General features: G+C 43.7%; 1 protein-coding gene across 2 annotated transcripts in view; it reads right to left on the bottom strand.

Moving 5' to 3' along the window:
* The window catches only part of Esr1 (estrogen receptor 1), a 349,292-nt gene that overhangs the window by 287,876 nt on the left and 46,145 nt on the right, over window positions 1–15,271 (bottom strand). The window contains exon 2 of one of the 2 annotated variants that reach the window (XM_075949852.1): window positions 6,858–6,967. The exons of the other annotated variant lie outside the window; for it this stretch is intronic. The gene's annotated coding sequence lies outside the window, so the exon portion shown is untranslated. The remainder of the gene's footprint in view (window positions 1–6,857; window positions 6,968–15,271) is intronic. 2 annotated transcript variants of the gene reach the window in all.

Raw genomic sequence — 15,271 nt, 5'->3', positions numbered from 1 at the left:
TGGAGAGGAACGTAAATGCTAAGAAAGCAGATGGGGAAACGGTCTAAATAGAACAAAGTGCAAGAGATTACGGAAATCTGACACCATATTTTCTGTTCTCCAGTGCCTTTATATGCAGCGAGTCCTTGGAAGGAGTCTCCATTGGAAACCAAAGGCAGAAAAACACGCCAGTCGAATTTTCTCTACTGAGTCCATCATTCACAAGATGGCAAAGATCGATTCTCTCTTAACCCAGTTCCTTCATCTTAAAAAATGCTCCATAGTTTATAAAGGTTAATATTAAGCAAATGTATGACAAAGGACTTAATTGATCTACTGATGTGTGCAAGCTTGGGTAAAGTCATCTCCCCCTCTCTCCCATCTTCTCTCTCTTCTCCAAGCCATTAATCATCCATCTCATAGGCTCAAAAGAATTAAAGAATGCAATAAGAAAACAGTGATTTTTTTTTCTTGAGTCAAAAGCATAGCACTTTAAACGCATTATACCAGGTACAGCACAATGTTGGCGTGAAGCTCAACTAAGAAAAATTATGATTAAAATTCAAATAGAGCATTGAAGCTGTACTGGGGAAACAGAATGAGTAAAATTACAGAAAAACAGAGCCTGTAATTTTAAGCTGTCAGTCAAAAAGGATCAAGACATCAGTCCACAGTTTTTTTGGCTTCCACACAGGATTCAAGTGCTGGGCACAGATGTATGCCAACCCTTGGGAGACCAACTGAATCCTCCATCTCTTTCCTCGACGCTTCATTCCTTACATAATGTTCTCTTACCTTATCACCAACGTGATGTGAAGGACAGGAGAAGGGTACTTCTAAATGTGAATGAATTTCTAAAATATTAACCTTAATTATACTATATTAGGTCCCCTTAATACCAGATGTGGATAGCATATATATGTAATGTCAGGTTCTGTAGGAGTCCTTAAAAACCCGGTTACAAAGTTCAGTGCAAAGTGAAAGCAGAGTTATTGTCACAGCGTGGGAGTGTCCACTCTGGTCGCTGCGTAAGGGGTGGCTCTGGGTGACCACAGGAATGCGAAGGGTTTTAAGTTGGACGCCTGAAATCTCCTCGGCCTCCCTCTACACTGAGCTGTGAGCTGTTCTCCAGGCAGAAGGCAAACGGATTCTCTCCCAACCCAATGGCAGAATCACAGTGAAACTGGAAATATTCTGACCTGTGTTTCCAAAGAATTTTCTAGAGAATGATTCTTTCTATGAAAACTGTAGGAATCTAAGTGCTAAGAAGGCCTCCTAACTTCGAGAAGAAAGTGCTGCCATCTACAGGCAGGACACAGAACTACTATCCACAGAAAAGTTGGGGTGGGGGCAGAGAGAGGAAGTGGCAAGCCACAGAAAAGACTAAAGGTCACTAAAGGGTGACCGCTTTCAAGTTCCTAAACCTAATATGATCTCTGTCCTTGCTGTCCTATTCTGCATAAGCCTGTGGCTAGCAAGTGTTTGAAATGTGGGTGGTCCTCTGAAGTCTTTCTCATTCTTAGGCCTAAGGGTTTAGTTTGGTTCTACCACTTTTCAATCAGCTATAGCATTTTTTTATTTGAAAGTGATCAAAATAGTATGCTGACCCTTTGTGGGCAAAGACTGTTATAAAATTTAGCTTGGAACTGCTGATCCATAATTAAAGGACACTGACTAGCACTTTCAAGCTCTGATGGTATGGTCAGAGCGGTATTATCACAAAATATATTGCCATTATGTCATGCTTGATTCTCAAGGCAATATAAGTAGGATATCAATCTAACAGAATCTGTAAGACTTTATACAATTTTGTAGTTGCTAATTGCCATGGGGCTTATAGCAAATATTTGAGATATGAATATACATATATTCAGAGAAGTAACAGATATGTATATACATATATCCAGATATATGTATATTCATATATATGAAGAGACACATGCTGTGTGCTTATTTCTACTAAACACCAATTACACGGCTTATAATACTTGGAGTACTAGTTTTCTTGTGAGTGAGCACTTGAATAAGCCATTATAAGTTACTATTCATAACCCTTTGGGTTTTGTTAATCAACTTCATTTGAGGTTTCAAGCTGCCATGCAAGCCAATCATTAAAAACTGAAAAATGCTTCCAATGATTCTTATTTATCAACCTACTTTTTTCAAATATCTGAACTTAAAAAAAAAACTGTGTTCAGGTCAAATATCCCTAATAAATAGTTTGTATTTGAGTTGGGAATGCTTTGTAAATGAAAAGAACACAGAGTTACAGACCGTACACAGCAAAAAAGAAAAAGCAGTACATCTCAATAATTCTCTATGGTGATTTGGTATTAGAATTTTGATGTTTAAGTGTATCTTTTTGTTTTAAATACATTATTAAGTTTGGTTTTATTAGTCTCTCTCTAACACACACACATGCACACATGCACACATGCGCTTTTTAAAATGTAGTTGCCAGGTGACTGGTATGTTTCTATAACATGGTGCTATTCTAATTGATTTGAAGTCAGAGAAAAGAGATAGGTAAGGTTTGTCATTCTAACATAGCTACCTGAAGTACTCTGTTTACAAATGTCCTTTTTGCTCTCAAAATCAATCTTGCCTTTATTTTGTTTTATTTAGGGGGACAAAGCCTCATTACATAATACAATATAGCTTGAAACTCATGAAGCCGCCTCTCCCGTAACCTCTGAGTACCAAGAGTGTAGGCATCTGCCACTCCACCCTGGAAGACAAACTTGTTTTGTTTTAAGACAGAATTTCGCATTTGCCCCAGCTGGCTTCAAATGCACTGTGTAGCTGAAGCTGACCTTGAACTTTACCCTCCTGATTCCGCCCCCAAGTGCTGAGATTGCACATTTATGCCACTATGCCCTAGAAGCAAAATTCATTTTTAAAGCATGTAGCAAGCCGTGGGATTTGAATAGGTTAATATAACACAAATTCTAGAGGAAATCACCCAATTCCACCTTCAATGATTATCACCGTGGCTAATGAATATCTTTAAATGGCAGGAAATCTAATTTTAATGAAGTCAATCACATGATCATCTTCATCAGAGTTAATGAACTGCTGACAGGAATGACAGGGGTTTTTTTTTATAGAAATTCGATTAAAGTTATTTCCTGTTCCATTTCTCCCATAAATTTCCAACATTACGGCTCCAGATTGACCCCCTCTATAGATCTACAGATATATCAGTCATGAAGGTAGGTCAATAGATAGATAAACAGATAGATGGATGATGGGTAGAAGGATGGATATATAAGTGGAAGGAAGGAAGGGGGAGAGAAGGAAGGAGGGAAGAAGAGAAAGAAGGATGGAAGAAGGGAGGAAGGAAGAATGGAAATAGGTGATAGGTAGATGGAAGGATGGATAGATAGACAGAAGGAGATTAGATAGATAGATAGATAGATAGATAGATAGATAGATAGATGATAGATAGATAGATAGATAGATAGATAGATAGATAGATAGATAGATATTAGATAGATAGATGATAGATAGATAGATAGATAGATAGATAGATAGATGATTGATAGATAGATAGATAGATGATAGATAGATAGATAGATAGATAGATAGATAGATAGATAGATAGATAGATGATAGATAGATAGATAGATAGATATTAGATAGATAGATGATAGATAGATAGATAGATAGATAGATAGATAGATAGATAGATAGATAGATAGATGCCATCTCTCACTGGTTTTCATACTCAAGAGCCCAGTGTATGCTCGCTCCCTGGTCCCTCCCTGGTCCTTAGTGTCTGAAGTCCTCCTCTTCCACCGTATAGACACATCTGTTACCACATATGTTTTTTTCCAGTCTACAAGTACCTTGTCCCTCCCTCCTTCTTTTTCATATCCCATTGTTAACAAGTTTATCTGTTACCCAACAGGAAAATAAAACAAAACAAAGCAGACGGGCCCTCGATTAAGTTGGCAGATGCCCACTAAGATAGGCTGTCCAACCGTCCTGCTCTGTTTGCCCAAGACAGTCCTGGTATGAGAATTAAAAGTCTTGCCTTCCAGGAACCTCCTCAGTCCTACACACAGCAAAACTGTCGGGAGCCCTTCCTGGCCAGACTGGCCCTTAACACAGAGCAGTACCTTGGGTTCGTTCCTTGCCAATGCAGAAAGTAAAGCACGAAAGTGGACCAGCGTGCTGGTACTCCAGCCGCCACGAAGCCTGTGTGTCGCCTGCTGCTCTCAGCCTCTATCCTTCCACGCCCATGGCTGCCCTTTCCTCCCTTACCCAAACTGCAGAAATATTCCAGGCATAGGTGTCTCTCCGAGACCACACTATCTCCCTGAGGTGAAGACAAATTGTACTTAGCACAGTGTATTTGAATCTTCTGTCTGGCTCCCAAACCTTCCACCTTGAAGTCTGGCTATCTCTTGGGACTTGTCACTGCATGTTGGCTGAATTCAAGAATGAATGGAGGTCCGTGTCTTACAAGGGACTGTACTGTGGCTAATACCCTCGGCTTGCTTTTCTTCTAGCTACCAACCCTCTTCTGGTGCAAAAACCAAGAAGAGGCTGCCATGACTGCACATCTCTGCATTTTGCAGCCTTGGGGAACCCTGCTCTGGTCATAAGCTCTCTAATGCCATGGAGAGCCCTACCACACCGTCAGTCAGTAACCGCAAACTAACACCCATCAGGTGTGAAGATACTCATGCTATGAACACTGAAAAGGCACCAGCAACGGCCAAACAAAGCAAACCCAAATCCTGCCGCTTTCCTTTTGTGAGTGGGTGATGGTTTCCACCTGAGTTCTAGCCCAGGAACCCGTGTGGAAGGAGAGAGCCAACCCTACAGAACTGACCACCCCATAAGGACTATGACACGTGCGTGGATCCACCCGTACACATCCACACACACGACAATAAACATTTTAAACACAGTGGTAACCCCTTAGCAAGCTCGTTCTGTTTCATGCAGTGGAAATCCCAGGAATACTTTGTTTGGTTTTCTAGACCACAGAGTCTATTCGGATGAGTTTGTCATTATTGCTGTTACGGTGGAGGCTGCTGCTCCCGGGTTTATGGTCATTTTCATTTTAACTCGCTCCGGCAACAAGAACACTCACAGGAGATTAGAAGACGCAGCTTCGGATGTTTAACCCTGCGAGAAAGTCAGTGTGGGAGCTCGGGTGAGTCACTGCCCCTCTTCACCCCACTCTCCTCTTCGGGGGGGATGTGATTGGGTGAGGTGTTCTCCAATGTCCTCTGTAGCTCAAACGCGCTACAATTTTCTGATTCTAAATGTGTCATTACTGTTGCTTCTCCTGAATCACGACAGAACGAATTAGAAAGAACACATCGGTTGAAGCCGGTTAAGTAAATGCATGAAAAGGAACAGAGGCGACAGGGATATTTGAAGTAGCCCTGATAGAGAGGGACCCTGTGAGACACAGGTAGTAAAAAAGCTGTTGGCATTTTAGCATATTTGCCTGCTCTGTTTAGGAAAACAAAACAAGCCAGCCTATGACTAACAAAATTACACACAAATCTCCACTAAATTTCACACATGCATTTGTCTCTACCGAACACTAACCAGTCAGGGTGCAGAACGGCAAACAGTTTGGATCCTACAAACATGCGACACTCTGGGGGATTCTGGAGATCACAGAATTCGACCACTGTGAGGTCCCCAGTAGGTGATTGATGCCAAGTTTACAGAGTCCCTGCCTGGTTTGGGGATGCAGTTGAAGGCAAATCCTGACCTGCATGGGGCCCTCGAAATAACCTCGGCTCCTCAAGGTCATCCCACTGTGGTACTATGGGAAATGGGTGATGTCATCCCTGGCCTAGGATGTTTTCTGGAAAGCTACCTGCCACCCCAGTTTTCCCATTCCACACCCTGAGGCATCTCGGCTGCAGCGCTAGCCCTAGCTGGATATGGGGAAACACATCTGTGGAAGTACAAACAAGCAAAGGGCCACAAGGGACAGCTACCCTGGGCAGAACAGCAGCCACCGAGGGCTTGCTCACCATAAGCGTGCACTGGCCCCTGCGCTGAGCAGCCATCAGAGCAGTGACTCCGGGTCAGGACCTGCGGACTGAGGCCAGCTCCAAGCCAGCCTGCTCTAGCGCTCTACCTCCAGACCCTCGGACCTTTTGAAACCCGAGGAAGGAAGATGAGAAGAAAAGTACGAGACAAGAGAGATGGAATCTTTTTAATATGTGCTTTGAAACCTCTTTATAGGGATGAGTAATAGAATGACTGGGGCCGGCAAACACACTCAACCTTTCCACATTTTCTCTAAACAGTTATAAAACCCAGGGTCTTGTAAGGTCAGAGTTAACGCAATACCGTCTTGTTTTGTAATTTTAAATGGTTTTTAACAGAACTGTAAAATAGCCTTAGTAATAATAGAAGGTGCATTCAACCAGACAAGGAGGATTGAGAAGGGGATGGCGGAGCCCACTGAAGTGGTCAGATGAACTGAGTTCAACCTGGATGCTAGGGAAGGCTTCTGCAAGCCTTGACCTTCCCACAAACATCTCTTCCTGCTCCTTGAATCAAATAATAATCTACTATGCCACTTAGTTTATGCTAAGAAATATCACATATTATTCTCAACTTGTTCAAAAAAAAAAGAAACATAAATTGAATGCCTAACTACATGCCAGCTTAAGTCCTAAATATTAGTAACAAAGAGTTGGACAAAACAGAATTCTGCCCTTATAGACGTTCCATTCTGCTTTAGGGCATTGGATAAGTAAAATAAAATACTGCAGGTTAGAAGATGATGAAAATATATAAATGAATAAATAATTGAGTAACATATAAGAGTAGGGGGATGCAGAAAAAAGTTGCTACTTCAGGTAACATAATCAAGGTGAAACTGAAATCATTACCTCATGGAGAAAAAGAAACAAGGGGTGAGTTTGAAGAGACAGCAAATGGGCAAGTTCTGGATCAGAAGAGCATCCATCACATCCAACCGGCGGCCAAAGAGACCAGGACCCTAAAGCAGAGAGAGCACAAACCTGTAAGAAGTCCAAGGGAAGCCAGATGCATTAGCACAAACTGTAACCTCCATGTGTGGGAGACCAAGGCAGGAGGGTCAGGAGTTTGGGGCTAGCCTGAGCTATGGAATAAGACACTGACAGAAAGAAAGGGGAGAAGGAAGGAGGGAGGGAGTGGAAGAAAGAAGGAAGGAAGAGAAAAAGAAGGGAGACAGAGGAAGGGTGGAGTGAGAGAGAGAAAGAAGAGGGGGGAAATGAAGAAAGATGGAGAAAAAAGGAATAATATGGCCCACGGAATGAGGGTGGGGGCACTTTTCCTTGAGTGAACTCAGAGGTAACTGGGAGACCCTAAATAGTCCTGATATCACCTGGCTTCCATTTTTCTGTGACAGAGCTGGCTGCTTCCTAGCAGGAAGGAAATAAAAAAAAAAAAAAGCGGTTCCAAGGTGACATAATGTTCCGGACAGCAAAAATGTGAAAGCTGGAATGAGACAGGGGGATGCCAGCGGTGGGCTACATTCTAGATGCCTTCTTACAATACCAAAAGAAGCTCTGCTGCCTGGGTGAGCAGCGCAGAGCTGTGGGGCTGAGGATGATCCCCCACGTTTGGCTGATCCCTGGGAGAAAGGACCTTCTACAAATCAAAGTGAGACCCATTGTGTGACGAGGGCCTTCCAAGAGAGACTAGGAACTTGCCTTAGACACATAATACATAAGAAAGCTTTAGAAAGCCCGGCAAGGGTGGCAAGAGGGCAGCTGGATGGATGACAGGTTATAGAATTCAAAAGGAAAGCGAGCCATGGCGGTTGCTTACAGCCCTGACACCAGGTGTGAAGGATACAAGGAGGAAGAGGGAGAGACAGGGCCCCAGGAAGTCCCTCCTAAGAGACTCTGAGGACTCTGGGTTTGGAGACTGAGAAGGTGCAACCAAGAAGAAAGGTCTCCAGATGACTAGAGTGACCCACGGTGGCTAATTAAATGAAATAAGATAAGGATTGCGGATTGGCACCAGACTTGGCATCTGTCACAAGTAACATCAATAGAGACCAAGTGTCTACATGGCAACTAGCTTTCACGAAAGAAATCAAACAAGCTCGGGCTAAACAATCAGAAGTTGTTGGGGGAAGCATTATCATCTTTAATTATTTTTTGTCTCATAAATCTTACTCCACAGGCCAAAAGCTGGATAGAAGTAGCATTCTCTTTGAACTCTTACCAAAGAAAAGAATCACAAATGATGATAGACAGATGAGCATATTTTCATTCTCTTCAGTGACTGACTTGGTAGCAAACCTTTTAGCTAACAGTGGGAAGTTACATGTATGTGAGGTACAACAATATTTCATTTTTTTCTAGACTCTGGAAGTTACAGGTGGCTTTATTTTTTCTTTATTAATAATAAACTTAAATTCCTTTACCAGATCATAACTAATGCACACATTTATTGCCACAGACTTTCCTGAAGCTACATTTTGTTCTCAGTTTGCTTGCCAGTCCCAAAAGACATTCAGTGACTACATGACTGTTTCCAATTCCTCAACTTTGACTCCCCGCATCTCTGTTCTGCACCGTCCTAAACAATTTGGTCTAAGTTAGAACATTTCACTCATTCCACAGAGCAGATCCACAACATGGAGGCAGCATAAGGAATTCTGAAAACAGGAGGGAAATAGGGAAGATGGGCAGGTGCAAAAACTGGTAAAAGAGGGGATAGAGAGAAGCTGTAGTTTGGAAACTTAACCACGGATTTCCATAATTTCACACATAAACCAGGAATGGCACAACCTAGAAATCCCATGCCAACAAAATCTTGCCAAACTTTCATCTCACCTAGAGAATCCATTTTCAGTCAACAAGCCCTGTTGGCAATATCTGTGCACCCAAACTGGTGGGAGCCGACCCATTAGAAATCAGTTAGAGAACAAATTTGGAGAACTTGCAACTTCAAGAATTTTCCCAAAGTGCTTTCTATGTAAGAAAGCTTGTCTGCTTCTCAATGGTTAGCAGTGCAAATCAATGTGGTTTGGACCCTTTCTGTGGGAGGTCACAATCCGAGATGAAAGGAATGTCAGCAGATGCAGAAACCAGACAGTGACTATGATATCAGTGGACTAAGCCCATTAAAGAATGAGGGTGAATCCCAGGATGCGAGGAGCCAATAGAGCTTCTGAAGGTTCAACAGTAGAGGTGATTGATTATTTTAGGTGGTTTAGGCTTTCAAAACACAAGAATAAGGGAAGAGATGTACTCTATCACTCTTCCTAAAACCTAGGAGTCCTGGAAAATATTGACTCAGCAGATGCTGTTGTGGTTTTGTTTTGTTTTTAAGCACTCAGAACAGAGAACAGAAGGGGAATGGAAATATAGTACAGGGGCTAAGAATGGTTCTGCTCTTTACGGAGACCTGGGTTCCATTCCCTGCACCCACATGGAGATGCACAACCACTTGTAACTCCAGTTCCAGCGGCTCCAGTGTCCTTTTTTGATCTCTATAGACTCCTACATGAGCGTGGTGCACATACATACACTCTCTCACACACACACATACACATAAATAAATATTTTTTTAAAAGAAAAAAAACTACAAGAAAGTCATCATAATATCCAAAACACCCAGGAGCATTTTATGATAGAAAAAAAAACATAGAAGGGGGGTACCAAATGTTTAAAAAAGAAAAATGTTTTTTAAACGTTAGACATTGACAATAGCATGTTTTTAGTGTGTATGGGAGGGGTGTGTATGGGCACCCTGCACATGTGGAGATGGAGGATGACGTGGTGGAGTCAATTCTCTTCTCTCCTTCCACCTTCTCTGTTTCTGGGCATCGAACTCCAGTCTCGCAGCTTGTGCGGCAAGTGCCTCTACCTGCTGGCTGTCTCGCCAGGCCGACTGCAGCATTTTGACAGTATGGTGCAGCTCCTGCCATTGTATTGGTTTGACATCTTGCAACGGGAGTTGAAGAGAAACCGCTTTTGCTACGTGTTTGCAGCTCAGAGCTATCGTTTTTATTCTCCCCGGTGACAAGTCTGGCGGCAAAGCCCACTCCTGTCGGGAGCCTGGGGCAGTGCTAGAATTTCTACGGAGACAACTACAGTATCAATATGATCATAGTCAAAGTCAGGAAGGGAACCATGAGAAAACAACATTTCCAAATTCTGCTGTTGGAAAGAATCATTCAGCAAGCACACACCCCACACATTCTATATCAGTAATCAATTCTGAAAGGCTCCATGCACCTTTGCTAGTTTTTTTTTATATACCCCCTCCAAAGACTGAGTAAGTTTTTTGTTATTTAAAGTACAAATAGATTACATTAAAAATCATCCTTAAGAGAGGCAGAATTCCGAGTAACGCCAGGTGCACGGCTCTTACTGCTAATTGGAGTGACTGCTTTTAGCAAATCCGGTAGCCGCTAAAAGCCCCTGTTGCTAGGTGGCTGCTACACCGGCATGGGGAGTGGGGTGCTATTGGCTGTCTTCTGCTAGAGCCTCATCTCTAAAATGTGCCAACCAACACTGGAAGTCCAGCCCATCACTTCAACATACAGAAATCTTAGAGAGGTCACTGGGAGAGAATGCGGACCTCTGCAATGCATGGTGAGCAATTTAAGTCTCAATGACGTGAGTATAGGAGCAGCCCTTTACAGAATGCTGCCTGAAGCCCTGAACCATGTAGTCCTGGTGACAAAATGAAATGTCACTACTACACTCTCGGTGGCTTTCTTGCCAGCGTGCCACCTGGCTGGCGCACTACATTTTGGGGAAGTATTGTGGCCTGAGATTAGCTGTTGCATTTGTGTAGACTGTTTGTTCTGAGAATGCTGCTGGTTTACTATAAACTGGATTGTATTTTTATCATTTAAGTCCCCTGGCTTACAGAGGAACTCTTTCTGTTTGGGTCATTTTGTTTGGTATTCCTTTTTTTTCCCCAAGATGGGGTTTCTCTGTAGCTTTGGGACCTATCCTGGAACTAGCTCTTGTAGACCAGGCTGGCCTCAAACTCACAGAGATCCGCCTGCCTCTGCCTCCCAAGTGCTGGGACTAAAGGCGTGCGCCACCACCGCCTGGCTTGGTTTGGTATTCCTAAATTCACAGCTTCATTCAAATATGCCAGCACTTAAAACCTACATTGAAACGATTCTCCCCAGCAATGATTTCAGAAAACACTCAAGAGCTGGAAAAACTTTTCCAGAAACTTCGTTGGTCTCATTCATTTCCCAAGACCCCTAGGATCTTGGCTGTCTGTCCTGGATATGTTGTATGATGGCAAATTATTAGAAACAAACTATTAGTAACAAGCGAGAAGGAAAAACTCCAAAAGTAGTATCTCTAAAATGATCCTGTTTACTCTTCATGGGTCTTTCCCTTCCCCAGAATTAGGGACCAGCTCAGCTTAAACATTATGCAAATGAGAATATACTTGCCGTCTCATGGCTATGACAGATCGTAGGGCCCACAACAACCCCTATAGCTAGCCTTCCCCTAAAGAAACCTACATCACATATTTTAGGCACGTTTGTCTAGAGTGATATGGAAAAGCAGAGTTCAGACAAAACCTGAGGCCGCTCTTGCTGATGCCCAGTTGATGAACGTGTCTCCTTAAATACCCAAACTGTCCAAATGCAGGTCTGTGGGCATGGGTATTAGGGATGAGGCCAGTTAAGCTCCAGGTCTCAGGGGCGATGTTTACACTGCAGTTCATATGGAAGTAGCTGCTTGGGTTTTGTTTGCAGTGGTTTTGCTTTGGTGTTGTTTTTTTTTTATCTTTACTTGGCTTAGTTTTCCAGGTTTCTCCTCGAGTCAACATTCAGCTCTTAGAATAAACGTTTACAGAGGCAGTGTGAACACCCTCAGCCCTGCCTGGCCTTTGTTTTCCCATTGAGAAAGTGTGTTGTTTTGTTTTCTTTCTTTTTTCTTTCTTTTTTTTAAATCACGGCCTCAAAATTAGGACTAGTTTCCAGAACAAAGGCAACCTGATTGGCACAGACTTCTCAAATCTTGTCTCTTCGGAAATTACATGTTTAGAGCAAACAAAATCTGCCTGAAAAGGTCTTATTTTAGGGTCAGCATTAGAAGAGGACTTAACTTCAGGAAAATCCGCCATTGTTTCTCACCTTGAAGGCAAACCACTTTGGAAGGGCCTGGAAAAATGATACCCAGCCATTTAAAATTGTCACCGAAAAGCTAGGAAATGGTTTAACTCCGTGGTGGCTTTCTGGTGGCTCTAAAGAGTCCCTTTAAGACCCCTAGAAAGGGGCTGACATGGCTCAGTGGGTAAAAATGGTTGCTGCCAAGCCAGGCGACCAGAGTTCAATCCCAGGGGCCCTACTATTGTTGTTCCGCTAAATGGACATAATAGTAAACCAGCTTCTAATGATTTATCATTATACGCATGGCTTAGTGCCTCTTTCAACCCTCGTTAGAGAAGCTTCGATTTGCAGACGGTAACAATTAACACAGATTGGTCAAGGAGCAAAGAAAAAGAGACTAGAGGGAGTTCAACCCTAAATGGACATCTCTATTACACCTTGCCCTGCCCTGGCTCAGAGATCACTGCGGGGGGGGGGGGGGGGGGGGGGGGGGAATCAAGACTGGAAGAGCCAGAGGTGGTGGAATACTATGAGGAAGCAGCGGGTTTCCAGACACATCAGACGGTAACAATTAACACAGATTGGTCAAGGAGCAAAGAAAAAGAGACTAGAGGGTGTTCAACCCTAAATGGACATCTCTATTACACCTTGCCCTGCCCTGGCTCAGAGATCACTGGGGGGGGGGGGGGGGAATCAAGACTGGAAGAGCCAGAGGTGGTGGAAGACTATGAGGAAGCAGCGGGTTTCCAGACACATCAGTGCCGTCACGCGTGTGAACTCAGAGTGGTTGAGCATGCACAAGACCTCCACAGACTGGAGCCAAACAATGTCCCAGCAGGGGATAGAGTCCCACCCCTAGCTGAGGAGCTGTTCCCAACTGATAGCGGCTGGGAGAGAATCCGGTTTAAGAGTGTGGCCCTGCTCGTGCTCCGTCTCCTTCTGCTCCTGATTTGGACCTTGAGATTTCTGTCCCGTGCTCCTCTGTCTCTGTCTCCTTTCATCGCCTGATGAAGGTTAATATTTATGAGGATGCCTATGTGTTTGTCTTTGGGTTCACCTTCTTATTTCGCTTCTCTAGGAACATGCATTATAAGCCCAATGTTAGTTATGGCTAGAACCCAAATATGAGTGAGTACATCCCATGTTCCTCTTTTTGCGTCTGGCTTACCTCACTCAGGATAGTGTTTTCTATTTCCATCCATTTGTATGCAAAACTGAGAACTCAAGAACAATCGCAGAGGGTTTTTGAGCCTACTGCACGTACTGGCTTTGGGGGAGCCTAGGCAGTTTGGATGCTCACCTTAGGAGACCTGGATAGAGGTGGGCAGTCCTTGGGCTTCCCACAGGTCAGGGAACCCTGATTGCTCTTCGAGCAGATTAGGGAGGGTGACTTGATCGGGGGAGGGGGAGGGAAATGGGAGGCGGTTGCGGGGAGGAGGCAGAAATCCTTAATAAATAAATAAATTAAAAAAAAAAGGAAAAAAAAAAAAAAAAGAGTGTGGCCCTGTACAGCAATAACCATCCAGACTAGGGCCACACATCTAAGAGTGCATGGCAGCACAAATTGGACTCGATGGTTGACAGAGAGAGAAAGAGAGAGGGGGGGAAGGGAGAGAGAGAGAAAATGCAAAGTTGTGTAGGTACAGAAGGGCATGCAGAGTTGGGGGAAGGTGGGGGAGGGGAGAGGAATAGGATCAGAACACATTGTATGAAGTTCTCCGCAAGCTAATAAAAAAAGAAAAATAAGACGGACGTTTATACATCAGATCTTACTTAATAAAAAAAAAAGTTGATAAAGGGTACAGTGGAAAGGGCCTTGAAAAACATCATGGTAAGTAAAATAAACTGGATTAAAAGACCATGTATTATATTACTCCATTTCACAGAAAACCTCAAACCAGGGCTCTGCGGGGGCGGGGGGGTTGAGAATGTTCTAGATTAGAGTCTAGCAATGACTGCACAGCTCTGTCCATTTTACACATCCATGGATGAATTTTAAGTTACGCAAAAAGTCTCTCAACAAAACTGACATCGGTATTTGAAAGTACTATCCCACCATGGTTACACACACTCCTCACACTCATCTTCAGAAAACAGAGAGGTAGACAGGGGTAGAAAGATCAAAGGAGACCAGGTAGGTGAGAAGAAAAAAATATCAGTGGTTACTTTTAACCATCTATCATCACGAATAAAATGGTGGTCCATGCACTTATCTCTCTGAGACAATCCTGTAGTAATAAAAAAAAAAAGAATGTGTTCGCGTTTGCTTCCCACAACCCTTTTGTCGAGGCAGAGATTCATTCACTAAAAACACTGGCTGCCACCCAGAAGCTCTCTGTGCGTGCACACTGACTCTGCTGGCCTTCCCTGTGCATGCCCCATCTGACAACCTTCGGGGTACAGAACAACCGCCCATCCCTCTGTCCATCCATCCGCCACTGAGTGACTAAAAGGAAAACACCTTTGATTTGCCCCCCATCAAAGCCCTTCAGGGAAGAAGAGATGGCCGTGTAAATAACCAGAGGAGTTCAAAACTGGTGTCACTAGCCTAAGAAGTCACGGTTTGTGCTAGAAAATCAACGACAAAGTCTCTCTTTAGCCCTTTCTCAATATCTGGCATTACCACGGCAGGTTATGCATATTCTTTTACATTTAGTATTGATTGCCAACCTGATCGGATCCGGAATCAGTTGACATGCCTCTGGGTGGGTCTGTAAGGACATTGCTAGGAAGGAATAACCGAGCAGAGGTGCCCCCACCCCCGGAGTGTACGGCACCTCCAGCTGCTCAGTTCTAAAAACCTGGGGAGGGGGCTGTTGTGCCTGCTCTACTTTGCTCCTTGTTGTTGAGTACAATGCCGCTGCCACCGTGCCTTGCTAGCTTTTGTACCCAGCTCTTTCTGTCTCCCAACACAACTGAAGACCAGCCACTCTTCAGGAGACCTACAGGCCTTCCACACCAAATTTGGTACTGTTGAGGCACCCAGTTGTTGAACCGGGCAGGTAATGGGTCCCCAGCCTCTGACATGCACACAGGTACCAGCAGACTAGCCAGCACCTCCTCCTCCGTAGCCAATCTAGTAAATCCCTTTCCCTAATATGTATTCATTCTCTTTCGGCACTCTTCCTCTAACTGACTAACCCTGACTACACAGCATCCCAATATTAGCTCTGTCTTGTCGATGAGACCTCTGAGATGGTGAGAAACTTGTAC

The sequence above is a fragment of the Microtus pennsylvanicus genome, chromosome 1 (genome assembly GCF_037038515.1).
Source record: "Microtus pennsylvanicus isolate mMicPen1 chromosome 1, mMicPen1.hap1, whole genome shotgun sequence".
Lineage (NCBI taxonomy): Eukaryota > Metazoa > Chordata > Mammalia > Rodentia > Cricetidae > Microtus > Microtus pennsylvanicus.
Note: the sequence above shows the minus strand (reverse complement) of the source record. Positions and strands in the feature narration are given on the sequence as shown.